This window comes from Notolabrus celidotus, chromosome 8 (genome assembly GCF_009762535.1).
Source record: "Notolabrus celidotus isolate fNotCel1 chromosome 8, fNotCel1.pri, whole genome shotgun sequence".
Lineage (NCBI taxonomy): Eukaryota > Metazoa > Chordata > Actinopteri > Labriformes > Labridae > Notolabrus > Notolabrus celidotus.
This window is the reverse complement of record NC_048279.1, coordinates 28,490,827-28,506,287: the sequence shown is the minus strand read 5'-3', so window position 1 is coordinate 28,506,287 and position 15,461 is coordinate 28,490,827. Positions and strand designations below refer to the sequence as shown.

Below are 15,461 nucleotides of genomic sequence, written 5' to 3'. Positions count from 1 at the left end.
AGATGCAGTGACTAGCAGATTGAAGTTTTTTTCCTCCCCTTGTTATTTTTCTCTCCACCTCAAACAGTCTCTTCAGAAGTATCACACGTAGGATAGTCAGAAATATGAAAGCTAAGAATTTTACTATCAGAATTGGCACACAGACAATCGCTGCATCATTGCTAGATTTATAACAATAGTTAAACATAAAATCTTTTATCGTTGGGTTTGGTGACAGAAGTTGTGAATGCTGCAGCAGTGAGGCTTGTGCCTGAGTATTCAAAGTGCTTCTGGATGACAGCGGTAGAAGCCACCCAGCACTGCTGCTAGTGTTCCCACAGGAACACAACTGGCAAACAATTCAGTGGAAATGACACGAGGGCTTTTTTTATAGTGTTTGTAGAACAACTGACAGCCTATACACCAACCGTGTTTATGGCAGATAAGATCCTCTTTATTCAAGAAGTGCACTGATGACTCAATTTCACACCAAATGAATTGTATTAAGTCATTAGGAAATTAACCACGTATCACACCCCATCTGAACACCTTACTAATTAGGATATTCCATCAGTAATTATCAATTTGGGCAGCTGTGGCTGAGCGGTAAAGTGGGTTATCTCTTAATCGGAAGGTTGTCGGTTTGATCCCAGCTCCTGCGGTCTCATGCTGAAGTGTCCCCGGGCAAGGCACAGAAACCTAAAATGCTCCTGGCATTTAATAATAATAATAATAATAATAATGATACTTTGTTACTTGTATTGAAAAGTGCTATATAAATAAAGTACTTTACAGTGGGCAATAAAAACAAGAAGGGCAAAGCAAAATAAAGCGATTAAAAATTAAATGAAATAAAAGCTTGAAAAACTCTACAAACTTATAAAAAAGACCCTTAAAATCAGAGCTGAAAAACTTCAATACAATCACACAATAAAAGCTTTCCTGTAAAAATGTGTCTTGAGTAATAGTATATAGGCTATACAGCACACGTAAAGGAATATTTCTAGACATGAATTATTTTCCTCCCCATTCGCCAAGTTTCTCGGCCCACACCACAACACAGAAATGGATGAAAGTGCCTGCATAAAGCATGCCAGTAGGTGGTGAGAACGTCATGTCTGTCATGTCAAACAACATAGAAGAACATTGTGTGCTAATGTGTGCTGAGCGTCTTCTTGAGCAAGCAGTTATTATAACAGCTTCCTTTAGCCTGTGTACGTAGAGGTATTAATGTAACATGTAGTGCTTTGACTTGTAACATTCATTATTCCACAAAAGAACATTTGCTTATATTCATTCAGTGTTTGTCTCATCTGCACAATATTAAATATATTCCACTTTGTTTTAAAGGGAGCCCTTGTAGAATAAGACATGTTGACCTCATTGCGTTGACATTATCTTTTGCATCTGAGCTACAAGCTACATTGTTTCAGCTCCATTACCACCTCCTCACCTCTTCAGTTGTTCATTCTGATCCACATTGAGAGTAACTTCATTATTATCATCATTGGGTTCAACTTAAAAAGGCTTACTGACCCTCATGCAGGGAACGTTTCGGGGGAAGCACAGAGCAACCACAGCAGACCAACCATTCGATGTAACCCACAAGGGAATTCATTTTTACAAATTTACTGTGGAAATCAAATGTTTGTTTGTATGACACACATATAAAATATACAAATGTCAATCCATTAAGGTCAACATGTCTTATTATGCAGGATTTCCTTTAAATGTTACAGCCCAATATAAATCAATACAGTAGTCTTTATATTTCCCAGAGACATGTGGAGCAGTGTATGTCTCTACGCCTGCTAATGAAAGCAACAGTAGCCTGTTTAGATGCATTGAATCATATTTTCATATCTTAAGGAACTTTTATTGAGTCCCACAGGATATCATCTCTTATTGATACGAATCAGTAAACTAACTGAATTCATATCCTAAGAGAATCTATAATATCTCGCAGTGTTAATAATGTTCTTTTTCCCCTGGAAGCGTGAATTGGAGTCCTATAAAATCCAGGATTTGCATCTGTGTTGGAGTCATCCCGGTTGCTGCTCTTATGCAGTGTGACACAGAGTACACTAAGTGGATGACATAAGCTCCGTGAACGCTGACATCCCAAATGTTTCTGATGTGTCTGTCTTGTGGAATAACATAAGTCATTACTGCGTGTCCGTACTGAAGTCTTCTCTTTTTGTGTTGCAGACTGAATCCGTGTAGGCACCATTCGGCTCTCCTGGCAGGAAGCAGACATGTTCTTTGCCTCTGCTCCAGTATGGTAAGTCAATCCTCTGCATCTCTATTAGCATGAATAATTGTGCTCCTCGGGGAAACAAAAAGCACAGGCGTCATGCATCACTTGTGATAGATTTTGATAACCACGTGGCGACTTTGAATATTGTGAGGCATAAACAGACATAGGTTAGATAGTGCCAGTCTCTACCTGCTTTAAACAAAGCCTGTTCTAAAAATAACAATGCCTTTCATTCAGGGGAAAGGATGTGAAAACCAAGATATTATACGTAATGATAATCTGACAATTTCTGCCTTCCTCTTCCTGTTTATTTTTACATATTTTGACAGGAAGAGAGGCAATTTGGACAGTGTTGGAACTGTGACATGATTGAAAGGGCTTCTGGCATCCTTGCACTGTGTCAGATTTGCTCTTAAGATGGCAGTTTTGTACAAACTAACCCCGCAGGTGCATTGATAGCGGGTGAATCCGTGGGTGGTTTTTTAAAATAGGCCAGCTGAACACGCTGTTCAGTTCACATACAGCTCTATAAATCTGCCGACATTTATAGAAGATGAAAGAATAACATTGCTTTTAACTTTTTGTCAACTCAGCCTTACATAAAGATGTGATAAAGAAGTAATGACTGTTAGCATTGAGGCTCTGGTGCACCAGCTTGGACTTATTTATTCAGAGCAACCTTATGCTGTGTACTGCGAAGCTGTGTACTGCACTAGTAGTTGTATTGCATCTCCTAGTACACAACAAGACTTTAGAAATACTGTTGTATACTCAGCCTTGCAACTATGCTTCCAATGCTGGGTTGTGTTTTTGCAGAAACATGACATAAATCTTGCATAACAGCGTTGCACACAGTGATGCAAGAAGTCTGAATTTGTTGTCCATGCTCAGCCTCAAAATGGAGGCACAAACACACACAGCCCTCAGCCTAAACATGGGTTTACAAGGGTTGGTCAGGGCGATAGCAGCCCAGAGGCACAAATCCAGAATCATTAAAGCCGTTCTGTTGTACCAATCCCTGTCATTGTGCTTAACATGATAAGAGCAGCTCACGGTTCCATGCCAACTACTGTGCCCATTCAGCAGTCCCAAATTGTACTGGCAGTGTTATAGGGGAGGACATGGCACAGTGGAACGGAGAGCAGTCGAGCATGATGTAGCCAATTATTTCAGAATCCCTTGTTAATTATCTCTTTTTTTACCCCTTTTTTAAGTTTTAAGTGGTAACTACATTGATACTCATTTTATTAAAGACAGGAGCAGGTTGTTTTATTTTAATTGCAAATACAACTAATCAACGACTGGGTGGAAATGTTGCCCGAGGTTTATGGGGGATCTAGTAAAATCCTGATAGCTCTGGGGAGGCTGACGAAATGGAAGCAGACGTTGCTGTTACTAGCCTGCGGTCGCTGGTATTGTGATGACAGTAAAAAAAATGATGTATACCAACTGTAGCTGTTCAGACAGCTTATGAGTCTTTGAAGACTTATGAAATGCTGAGTGTGGAGCTGCACAGAATGAAGGTGAAAACAATAATTAATCTTTCACCTTCAAAGAGAAATAAGTGCTGGTCAGGTTAGATTAGTGAAGAGTAAAACATGTTTAATAAAAGATGATTCTTAACTTAAAAACACATAACTCTGAAAAGGGGAATGTATACTATGAAGTTAAAGCCATTATCATCATTATTGCTATTATTTAGATATGCTTTATTGCACATTTTCTTAGAAATGGAATTGAGGCACATTAAAAGTATCTGTGCATCCTGTTACAGCATAAGATACTGACCTAATCAATGCATTTATTTTAATTTATTAACAGTTTATGCCTCGATGGCTTAATACAGTGATACTTAATAACAATACAAACAACACAATTCTCTTTAAATAAGATAAATGTAATTTTATGTTGTTTTTGGTATTAACTTTAGGTTAATTTCGACAAGGGGTGACTACTTTTCCAGTTGTTCCAATTTAACCAACCAGTCTTTATATAGTAAAAACAAAAACACAAAAAAAGACACTCCAAAATGAGCACAGCTTATTTTACAGAGCTAAACACAGGTCCACAGATAAACAACGGCAAATCAGTTTTCTGAGTGTGGCTTCCTATAGCAGAGCTAGCACATCCAGCCTTCAGTCCTTGCAGGTTAATATGAACATGCCTGTGTTGGTTACACATTGCTCCTGTCAAGTAGTTACAGCCAACATAGAGCCTTATCTCTATTTCCTCTAGGTCAAAACACTGTTGAACCGTGCTGCCCTACGAGATCCATCTGTCATATGTGTTTGCTTACACCTAGGCAGTATAGCATTAAAGCATTAAAGCATCATGGCAGTAGCATCACTATCTGGAGCTTCAGCCCCAGCTAGTGTTGAGTGGCTGCACACTATAGCTTTGACACAGCACATGACTGGCGTTTCAGGCATACAGTTATAACAAACATTAATGCTTTGCTTAACCAACTAGTGATTCTGGTGGTGACTAACAAAGTTGCCGGCACTTCATGGTTTAGTTGACCAAATGCTAACATCCCTCATTTTCACGAGTGCTAACTGAATCATGATTTAGGGGTATGCAGTTTTACTTGAAAGTCACATGATCAGAATAATATCAAATGAAGAATAGGGGAGAAAGGGGTTGTTTGTCACACGGGTTGGTTGTCACACCTGTTATATCTCGCCACCAGAGGGCATTGTCTCTCAAATTGGGGTATGGACATTTCATTAATTAGGGACAGAGCTCACCTATATAGTCTTCTCTGGAGTAAGACAGCTGAACTTGAGGTGAGAAGACTTTTTGTGTTTTCATGTCAAATTGTAAATATTCAGCTCCTCAGTATTTTTCTTCTAGACTTTTAAACGATGGGTTTATAACAAAACAAGTGTTACCCTTACAAAGTGTGAAGGGAAAGTTATAGTTTAGATTTTTATTAGCTAGCTAACTACTGGTTAGATGGTTGTTAGCCTTGATGCTAGCAAAAAATTTGAGTTGGGGTTGGTCGTCACGTTCTCTTCGGGGTTGGTTGTCACATGTAACAACCAACCCCTAGGTTGGCAAAACCATGCATTGTGAAATTAGTTGGAGTGCGCAGACCCTACATTTGCCATCAGTGTAACTCAGACAGTGACTGCATGTTGCCTCGTTGAGTCGGCCATTATTGTTAGGCCTATTTGTTTTGTTCTTTATGTTGTTATATAGGCTGGCCTAAAGATGTGTTTCCTGTTCATGTCCCTTGATCATTTTATGTTAAAATGCATTAAGTTATGTAGGCCTATCACTTGTCAGTGCAATTAAACTTTCAAATTTAGTTCTGCCTTCTTGCCTTTTTTAAAAGATTTTTCTCATTAAAATACCATTGTGACAACCAACCCCATAGTGTGTGACAACCAACCCCATAGTGTGTGACAACCAACCCCATAGTGTGTGACAACCATCCCTGTGATGGGGTTGGTTGTCACAATGTGTCAGTGTCTTTGATAGTTAATTTCCTCTTTGTTACAATGAGTTGGAAAATGAGAGGGATACACATTTCAAGCCAACACCTTAAACTTCAATTTAATGTAGGAATGACTATTGAATGATGTTTTGATGATGAGCAATCATTAAAACAGTAAAAAAAAAAAGTGTGACAACCAACCCTGTTCTCCACTACAGCCAACATTGTGAGATGTTGGATGCTAAAATGAAACGATGCTAAAAAATGAAAAATGGTGAAGTAAAGAGGAATTTTGGCAGAATTGTTTTTCTTATTGCAGATCCTTCAGTGTTATGTTTTTTATTCAGATTTCCTGACACTATGATAACTTAACTGTTGCATATCCAGGTTATAATCAAGTGTGATTTATGTAGCCTTCCTGCACAGTATTTAGTTAACAGTGCTCAACATATTTGTAGATGAGAGAGCCATTTTAGTTTTGATGGGTTCTTCATTTTTGTATGATATGAGAGGACATATTAATTCTGTTAACTAATTATGATTTTCTTAGGAAGAAGAACTGCCATAATCCATAATGCTTAATGCTTAGGAGTTTATCAAATCTGTTTCTAGGCCAAAGCTAGCTGAAATCAAGATAGGTCTTTGGATGTCAAACATCAAACCCCTCACCGCAACAAAAATATACATATCAGCTTCCGTTAACATTGTTACATCTTTTCTTAACTGATGAACTGGAAGATCAGTATCCAGTTCCCAGGAGGGACACTTAATGATATTCTTTAAACTAATAAATTCAAGTAAAAATCAAAGTATTTTATTTCCTTTCAGCCAAAGATGAACTGTCCCAGACCTTTGAATCTGTACCTTTGTTTCACATTTGTTCATTGATCCAAGTGGGTCTGGGGATGTGCCCACTGACAGTCATTGTGCCAGTTAAAGTAACAGTTTTTTGAAGGAGCTTTGTAGGTGGAATTAAAGGTGCTTCTAGGCACTGAGCAGTGTGTCGTTTGGCGACATTAACATCCTGTTTTTTGAATTGATGTCAGCAGGGTACAAAGCCAGTGTTGGCAACCTCTGATACTCCCAGCCTGCACGCCACAGGCATGTCACCTTTTCTAATCTCATCACACAGCTAAATAGAGTCCAGTGTGGTTTAAATTAGAGGAAATGGTTAGCATCCCTCTCAATCAATAGATCAGGTTTGCTAAGTGGTGTTCAATTTTCCATTGTCCAAACCAAAAATGTGGACTCTGAAGATTAAGCCTCAGTGCAGTTACTCTCATGGTGTTTCGGTGGTGGACTAGGTATCATGATGAGCTGTAGCAGTAAGATAAAGGAAAATTTGACTATCATAAAGTCTGAAGCCACAACATCAACTGCCCCCTTCCTCTGTACACCACTGCTGCTGACACTGTACACCTCCCCCTGTGTTTAAACCATCACTGCAGGTCTTTGGGTCATTAAAGAGAAAAAAGTCTACATTGATTTTTGGAACAGCGTTACTTTGTCTTGTACATTGCTCATTGCTAATCCTACATATCTACAAACATCTCTATCAAACCAAAGTACAACTTTTTAAATTCCCTTTGTTTAGGTTTGATAGTTTTATTGGCAGCTGCCTTTGATAAACTATGAAATTTTATGATGCTAACTTCAAAGCTGAGGACAAGAAGCCCTGAAGATTAGAAGTACTTTCCCTAATTGTTTGTTCCGTTTTATGGATTCACCATGCTGAACACCTGAATCGAAGTGGTTGAGAAACAAATGGAAAACACTGGGGTCAAAAACGTTGATACATTTTTAATCGCTTTTGGATTTAAGCACATAGTTAAAGCAACACACACACAACAAAGGAATTATGCAGAACAAAACGCAGCACTGCATTTAAAAAAACAGTATACAACACCTCAAGATGCTGTGACTAATTAAAAAAGCAGACCCTACAAAGTGCAGGTGCTGTCTAATTCATTAACCAAACTTTTATACAAGCAGGTGTGCTATTTTTATGAGTGGCACAAAGTTCCACTTGTACTTAACAAGCAATTTACAAGATACTAATGATCAATTATATAAACCCTCATTGTGCAAGTGTTGAGCAATAACCTGTTCTGCACCTCATCTTCGAGCTTATTGCTGGAGCTCATGCATCCACACATTAGCTGGTTGACTTTTAGCACTCTTAGTGCATATAACATTCAGCATAGGACTGCTATAATTCATTGCTTTAAGGCAGGGGTGTCCAAACTTTTTTCAAAGAGGGCCACATATGATGTTGTCCAGAATACCTCAGGGCCAGTGGCTCCTACTGAGACTTTGGAATCCTAAAGTTATATATGACATATTTATTCAATAACAATCATTTAAAATTTGTCTCAATAAATCAGTACTAGGAAGTCCTCTGTTCTCCACAAGCCACGTACACATGAGCAAACGTTATCTTCTTTTGGAGGAAAATGTTTTTCTTTAGGGTCCGGCAATGTGGGAAAAAATATTGTATCATTATTTTCCTATGGCAGGATCACGATCTAGATTTCATCACACTTCTATTTCATGTTGTTTTTAAGACCTTTCTGACCAGCAGGCATTTTTGATGCACCAAATGTTGCCTTTTCTGTACAATTTCATAATTTTGATCTTGTCTTGTGTCCTCTTTTGTGTCTTCTGAACTTTTAGTGTTGATCAAGAACATTTTCACATCATGATAAAAAACATTAATTTGAAAATGTGTCAGCTTTAAGACTTCTTGTGTTTCTTCTTTATTGCCGTCTTGCAGAATTCCCAGAGCTTTGACTTTAGACAGGTAGTCCATATGAAGCTTTTTGAGACGTTTCTGGTTTGACTTTAGTTTTGTTTGTAGAAAGAAACTGTGATTAATTTCTTTGCTATAAATAACACAATTTAAGATGGAAGCTTGGGGCCATAAATAAATGGACCTTTCGGCCGCAATTGGCCCCCGGGCCGTACTTTGGACATGCCTGCTTTAAGGCATGGCAAGGCAACTTTATTTGTATAGCGCATTTCATACACAAGGGCAACTCAATGTGCTTTACATTAAAACATTAAAAGCATTGGAAACATTCAGACAAGCATAAAAGAGCACAATTAAAATGACAAATAAAATAAAACAGAAAAGAGAAGGAAAATTAGAAATATGTTAAAATAAAATTAGGTTAAAGTGAGTTAATATAAGCTAAGATAGGAAGGCAGTGGCACATAGAAAAGTCTTAATCTTTGATTTAAAATAGGTGAGAGTTGGAGCAGCTTTCAGGGAGTGTGTTCCAGATATGTGGTGCATAATGACTAAACGCTGCTTCACCATGTTTCGTTCTGACTCTAGGGACTGAAAGCAGACCAGTACCTGATGACCTCAGAGGTCGAGGTGGTTCATAAAGTAGCAGAAGATCAGCAATGTATTTTGGGCCTAAACCATTCAGTGCTTTAGCATGGGGAAGAGAGTTTAGGTTGAGGACAAGATTTGAACTATGAAGTACAATACTGTTGATTGTTGTGAACCTAAAGTCTGTTATCCCAGCTGAACAAGATCCTCAGCTAAAACTTGAATAATCTCTGTGTGTGGATAAGTATTTTGAGTTTTATGTGTAACATGTTGTTTGGAGTCTGACTGTTTGAGGCTGTGGACAGGTGTCTTTTATACAGATAACGAGTTCAAACAGGTGCCATAAATACAGGTAACAAGTAGAGGACAGAAGAGCTTCTTAAAGAAGAAGTTACAGCTCTGTGAGAGCCAGAAATCTTGCTTTTTTTGTGGGTGACCAAATACTTATTTTCCACCATAATTTACAAATAAATACTTTAAAAATCCTACAATGTGATTTCCTGGATTTTTTTTCTCATTTTGTCTCTCATAGTTGAAGTGTACCTCTGATGAAAATTACAGACCTCTCTCATCTTTCTAAGTGGGAGAACTTGCAAAATCAGTGGCTGGCTAAATACTTTTTTTGCCCCACTACATGTCCTTTTTTTTTGTTATAAAGCCATACATATACTGTTGGGGAACAAAAAAAGTAATTAACAATTGGACATAAAACCTGATTGTCAGATATCATTTATCTTTCTCTGCAATGATTCATTCAAATATGTCCTAACAACTTGCTAAATGTGCTTGGCAGAAGATGACAGTGTACCTTTCCCTGTCCTTTTTGCCATCCAGTTCTACCTCTAATCCACCAATGTGCTTCTCCGTCTGGCACAGATGCCTTTGTTCATTCAATGAAGACGGAGATCTCACATCTTTCTCAGAGATAGGTTTAATGACACCCTAGCACAAGCAAAAAGGCAGCTGCACGATACACACAGGCCTGTCTGCTGTTGTAATCCTGTCGGCAAGAAACTGAATTTTTTTCATCAAAGTGGATTTACTATGTCTGTACTGCGGGGAAGACAATACAGCAAAAGACTTTCTAGCAACTTCCATAGTTCTGCTTTTGTTGGCTGATCAAAGCCAGGATTAGGTATGGCTACCTTTTTACAATCTGAGCATCCCGACAGGCAAGCTAAAGGAAAATATATTTGACGAGACCTTCAACTTGTTTCAAACGTTGAAAACTTCAGAGCCCGATAGTGACAACACAACTGTTTGATGCCACCTGCTGCATACCTGCTCCTGCAAACCTGGGTGTTGCTTTGAGCATCTTTCTCACTCAACTCATCATCATATCACTTTCTCTACCTCTGTCCCACCAGAGGCTCAGCTGTGGTTGTGGAGCGTAAGTTGCCACATCACAGGCTCTCCCGGAGAACTGACTGTCGGCTGCTTTGTGCCATAGGGGGAGAAGGTGAGGTAGAGCATGAAAGTATGTGTTTGATAGTGGAAAGAGCAACAGGGAACCTGCATGGAATTAACCTTCACTTTACCATCTAGCATTATGCAACAGATAAAGACAGTTTGGGAATAAATATACATGTAAGTAAAAAAAAAAAGAGCGTGTGAAGACAATTGCAAAAGCTGATAAGCTCATATTTATACTTTTACTTACTACATCTTAAAAAGTGAGCTTGAATATTTTAATTATAGCAACAGAAGTGTATATTTGCCTTTTCAATCTTATTTTGGTTCATCTGTTTGTCACTTGTTTTTGCGCATCACATGCCACCTGATAACAGAGATTCCAAAACAGATTTAACACATGAAAGCGTAGTTGTTCAGAGCACATCAGAGCTATTGATAGCTGTTTTCCAGCAGTAACTTAGGAGCGAATGAGCGAGAGAAGTGATTGTCTATTTCATCGATCGGACACAGGGAAATTTACGTTCACGCTAGCTGTTGTTTTCTCTCAGATGTTAGAGCTGCTGGTGCTGCCGTGTCTCTGTCGAGTGCAGCAGGAGTCCCCCTGCCTGTTGGGTTGACGTGTATGTGTAGATAGCAAGTAATGCATAAACTTGAGCGATAAGACAGTGGAGCCACGTTGTGACAGCGTTGAAGTGCCATGACAACACAATCAGTCATTGCAGAGAGTTGCAGAGGACAGGGAGATGATGCATTCTTTGTTGGAACTTTTGAAATCACCCACCGAGACACATTTCAACAGTTTGGGTGTCATGGCTGTATCACTCATCTGAGGAGATGGAACATCTATTCATCAGATCGAGGCATACGAGCTCGACTTTTGCATCTCATTGTTTTCATATTGCATCAATTTAAGTTGGGACTTGAAACTGATACATCGCAGGCCTTTTGTCATGACTAATCTGTGCTACTTTCATCACTGACTCTTCAGCTACCCTCCAAGTCCCTCCTCTGTCATTTTAATGCCAGCTGATTTGTATTCCCGGTACATTTGTCGTTTTGTGTTGCAGAGGCGGTGAGGGGGGTTTGACAGCGAGGACCTGACGTTTGATTGACAGTGCAATGTCCCAGGGGAGAGGCAGGGAAATTATCTGAATTTCAGGGTAAGAATTAATCCTTCTCCTGGCGTGCTCCTCAATATCTTCGGCTAAGGACACAGAGGAAAGAAGTGTTTAAAAATGATAATGGAAGTTTGAGTTAATTGAAGCACATTTTGGAGGGTCTATTAATGATGTTGACAGACTCTCGAGGGCAGGATGGATTTTGTGTGAATGTTGAGCCAATCCAATACAGTTTGCTCATCCAGAGAAACTCAGACTTCCTCTGTCTGTGGTTAAGAGGTCTCTGTTAAATCTCTGAGCTGATGCTTTCATGTGACAGCCAATTGTTTACAGAGTTTAAAATGAAGATTTCTGACTACAGATCCCAGTGATTCAAAATAGATCTGACTTTTTTGATAAGATGTGTTTTGCACTAATGTCAACACACAGTATCCAGCCCAACAATGGCAATAAAGGAGTCCTGCGTGCTCTCTTAAATGAGATGCTGATTCATATTCATACATGTCCATACTAAGCCTCGGCAAAGCTTCATAACATGAGATACAGATGTTGGCGTCATCCCCAGACGTGTTTTTCTGCTTCTCTGAACAGCTTGTTTCGAGAACTTTGCAAGACTTGATCCTGATGTCCTATCCTCTTATGAGAACAATGTTGAAGGATACGCCCACTCAGAGGCTCTATAAAAATTTTCTTCGCCTAGAAAGTCAATTTTACTGCTCAGCTTTTTCTCCGCTCTGCCACTTTGTTGAATCAGTAAGTCTCAGAAGTTTGCTCTTAAGTGTTTCTTTTGCTTGTGAAGGAAAATCACAGATATTTTCTCTTACCAAAGACGAAAGCACCAGAAAACAGCAGGGTGTTTTTATGTTTGGGGATAACAAGCAGGTCATAACGGAACTGTTTGCGCTCGCTTGTCAGAATATCTTAACAGCAAGTAACATAATAACAGCTAACGTATGCTAACAGGGCTAAATGTGGTGATAAGGCTAGCTTAAGACGTTTTCTGTGAAGGCATGCTTTCAGGTCATTTCAAAGCTCAAAACTGTGCAAGAAGTAACGACATCAAGCAGTGTCTAACTCTTGAAAAGCAACTAAAACTAAGCGTTCAGGCAGAGTCTGAATTGTGCGAAATGAGGGTTTTCATGGACTCCGGATTAAGATAAACAAGGAGTTTTCCAAGCTGCATAGTATGCAAAGCTACTCCATAAGTAACGGGGAGTGATATAATGAAAGGTGAAAATAAGCATTTCATTTCCATTCTTCAAGCTAGCTAACAGCTGTAAGTTCAATAACTGTATATTGTGTGTACATTTGATCAAATGACCACTACTGTAAACACCAGATAAAATCCACAAAAGTCCCCTTCAAGCTTTTACAGAAACACCTAAACACGTGAAATGAAATAGCACTCTGCTAGCCATTTAATTGGAGCGTTAGCAGTGATTGCGACAAAAAGAAACACTCACTTCATTTAACAGGAGTAGTTCACCTGTCTTACTTATTCCCTATCTGTGCCTTTTGCCTTGACATCCTCAGTTGATGTTTTAACAAGAGTGGAAGCAGTTCGCTCAATGAACTCTACCACATTGCGCAGCAACACCTTAAGTAAGATGTAAGGGCATCTCAGTCAGCCGTCTAACTTCTCAGTCTCTGAAGTCATTGCTCTGTGTCTCATTTCCCAGAGTATTGATGTCTTTAAGTGAGCTTCCCAAGCGCCTGGAGGGAGAGGATCCTCTATAGATTGCTCTGAGGATGTTGAGACACAAAAGAGTGGTGTAACTCAGCAGTAGTCTTATGGTGGTTTTTTCAGTGAGTGCAGGAGTGAACCTTTTTGGAAGAGTCTGACAATATTGTTTTGTATAAAATAGTGTTTTCTGAATTGAATTGTTGGCTGGTTTTTAAATTGCATATCTTGGAGCAACACAGAAAATCACACAATTTAACCGATGTGTTTTTCTTGCAATGAAGGTACAACAATGACCTAAATGTGACAATCAGGCTGAGGTACTAATTTTATTGCTTCTTTTTCAGACGTACCTCGCTTTGCATTTGAAATCCAAATGGCAATTTAACAAATGTTAGGGATCATTGCTGGATATCTCACATATGGAAGGATATATTTCCTCCATTGTGGGAGGACAATAATTCTACCCTAGAATCCCATCAAAGATAGAACATTTTTGGACTCAAAGTTTGCTTTTCCACACAGATGAAAGTGCTATTTCAAGAGAAGCAAATACTAGGAGGAACAACAATATTGGGTTCCAGTGAAGAAATTGTTTACTATAATGGAAACTTTAAAAAAATGGAAACAAAAGAAGAATCAATACTTTTGCTCTTCAACATGGCCATGCAGGGAAGTGGATTTGATGGAGAGTCTGTGTGGATATGTGTAGAGAGTGACTGGAACTAGGAAAAAATGTGTTATGCTGGCCTCCTTTTTAAAAGCAGCAATGGACTCCTGCCAGTTTGTCCTTTTTTTTTTCTTTAGCTCAGCGTATTTCATCTTCAGACCACGGCTGGTGTTTCTGTCTCATATCACAGAGACCGGACTCGGTATCATTCAGACTACAAAGTTCAACCACAAGTCCAAAAAAAGTTGAGACGCTTTATAAAAGATGGATTTTCCCTTCTTTGTTCCTTCTTTGTTCCTTCTTATACACAAGTAGAAATTTCATAGAGGTAAAGATGTAGGGTGAATCAAATGTAGTATCGCCTGTTCAGTCCGTCCTTCTAGTTTGATTCAAACGACCTACAACCATTAGTATGCAAGCACAACATGGCAGAGCTCCAACCTTGACAAAACATAATGGTCTTCCACAACTGGATAAGCACTTAGAGGTGATTACAGAGCGACTGGAAAAGAAGTGCTTGGACAGAGAAGCTGGGAGAGTGCTGTGGAGAGTGTAGGCAGCTGGACTGCCGTAATTAGACGGTGGAGCTCTTGGTGGTTATGGGGCAGCTGACTGGCATTGGTTGCGTGAAGGAAAGGCAAGGTTTCCTCCCTCTCACAAATAGACTGTGATTAACATCAGCAATTACCTACATGCATTACCTCCCCTTCTTTTTCTTTGTGGAAGATAAATTAATTGCCTGTTTGATGAGGATAGCCTTGACTACATTGTGCAACATGCATACCTCATACATGTCCTCATCAATTATTCCAGCAAAAGAATGATGGTTTAGAGGTGTGGAATTCAAAACAGAAACAGCTACTTTTTTTACCACTTACATAAAACAGTGTCGTACAGATTCTTTCGAGGGGCAAACTCAAGAAACCTTGTTTTCCAGAAATTCAAAGCAGGAACTTTGGATTATAGGGTCAGAGAAGATGCCAGACCGTGAAGGAGGAAACTTTAAAAAAGTACTTCATTCAACTTTACATTCTTGGAGGTATAAAATTGTCGCTCTAATCTCTGCTATATACCTGTTGGCATGTATGGTTCAGCTAATGAGCTAACCCCCCAACACCTAGAGAATTTGTTGATGTTTACTTCCTCAGAATTGGAAATGGTTAGGGAGAGAGATGCAGCGCACATTAATGAGCTTGTCACATGGATGGCAGCTAATTACAATGACACGTTTGGGGCCTCATTTGGTTGGTGGTGTCAGCGGTAACAGCCTCCCAGCAATTTGAGAGCCCAAGTTAGTCTGAATTAGCACAAAAGTCCCTCTGAAAGTCCTTCTTTCTGAATGCGTACGTTTCTTTCTGAGAATGAAGCAGAAAAGCTGTACATTTGATTTTTCCCTTTGAGCAGCAGAGAGTTGTGGGGCTTGTTCCTTTTGAGGTGAGGCAGAAAGGCTTTTATCAGCGCTTGTGTGGGCTAACCCACAGATTCCTTGAGATCAAGCCAACTTGTTTAAAAGATCTGGAAATAATGGCATCGTTACCAGGGTTCTGTTGTTCCTTTTGGGTTGTGT

At 39.2% G+C, this 15,461-nt stretch overlaps 1 protein-coding gene across 7 annotated transcripts in view; it reads left to right on the top strand.

Annotated features, from left to right (window-relative positions):
* lingo2 (leucine rich repeat and Ig domain containing 2) overlaps window positions 1–15,461 on the top strand; it is a 257,875-nt gene that overhangs the window by 46,543 nt on the left and 195,871 nt on the right. For 5 of the 7 annotated variants that reach the window (XR_004632019.1, XM_034689163.1, XM_034689167.1 and 2 more), the window contains exon 2: window positions 2,188–2,260. The gene's annotated coding sequence lies outside the window, so the exon portion shown is untranslated. Of the gene's footprint in view, window positions 1–2,187; window positions 2,261–11,492; window positions 11,586–15,461 lie in introns of all 7 variants that reach the window. The other 2 variants (XM_034689165.1, XM_034689164.1) reach the window with 1 other exon arrangement.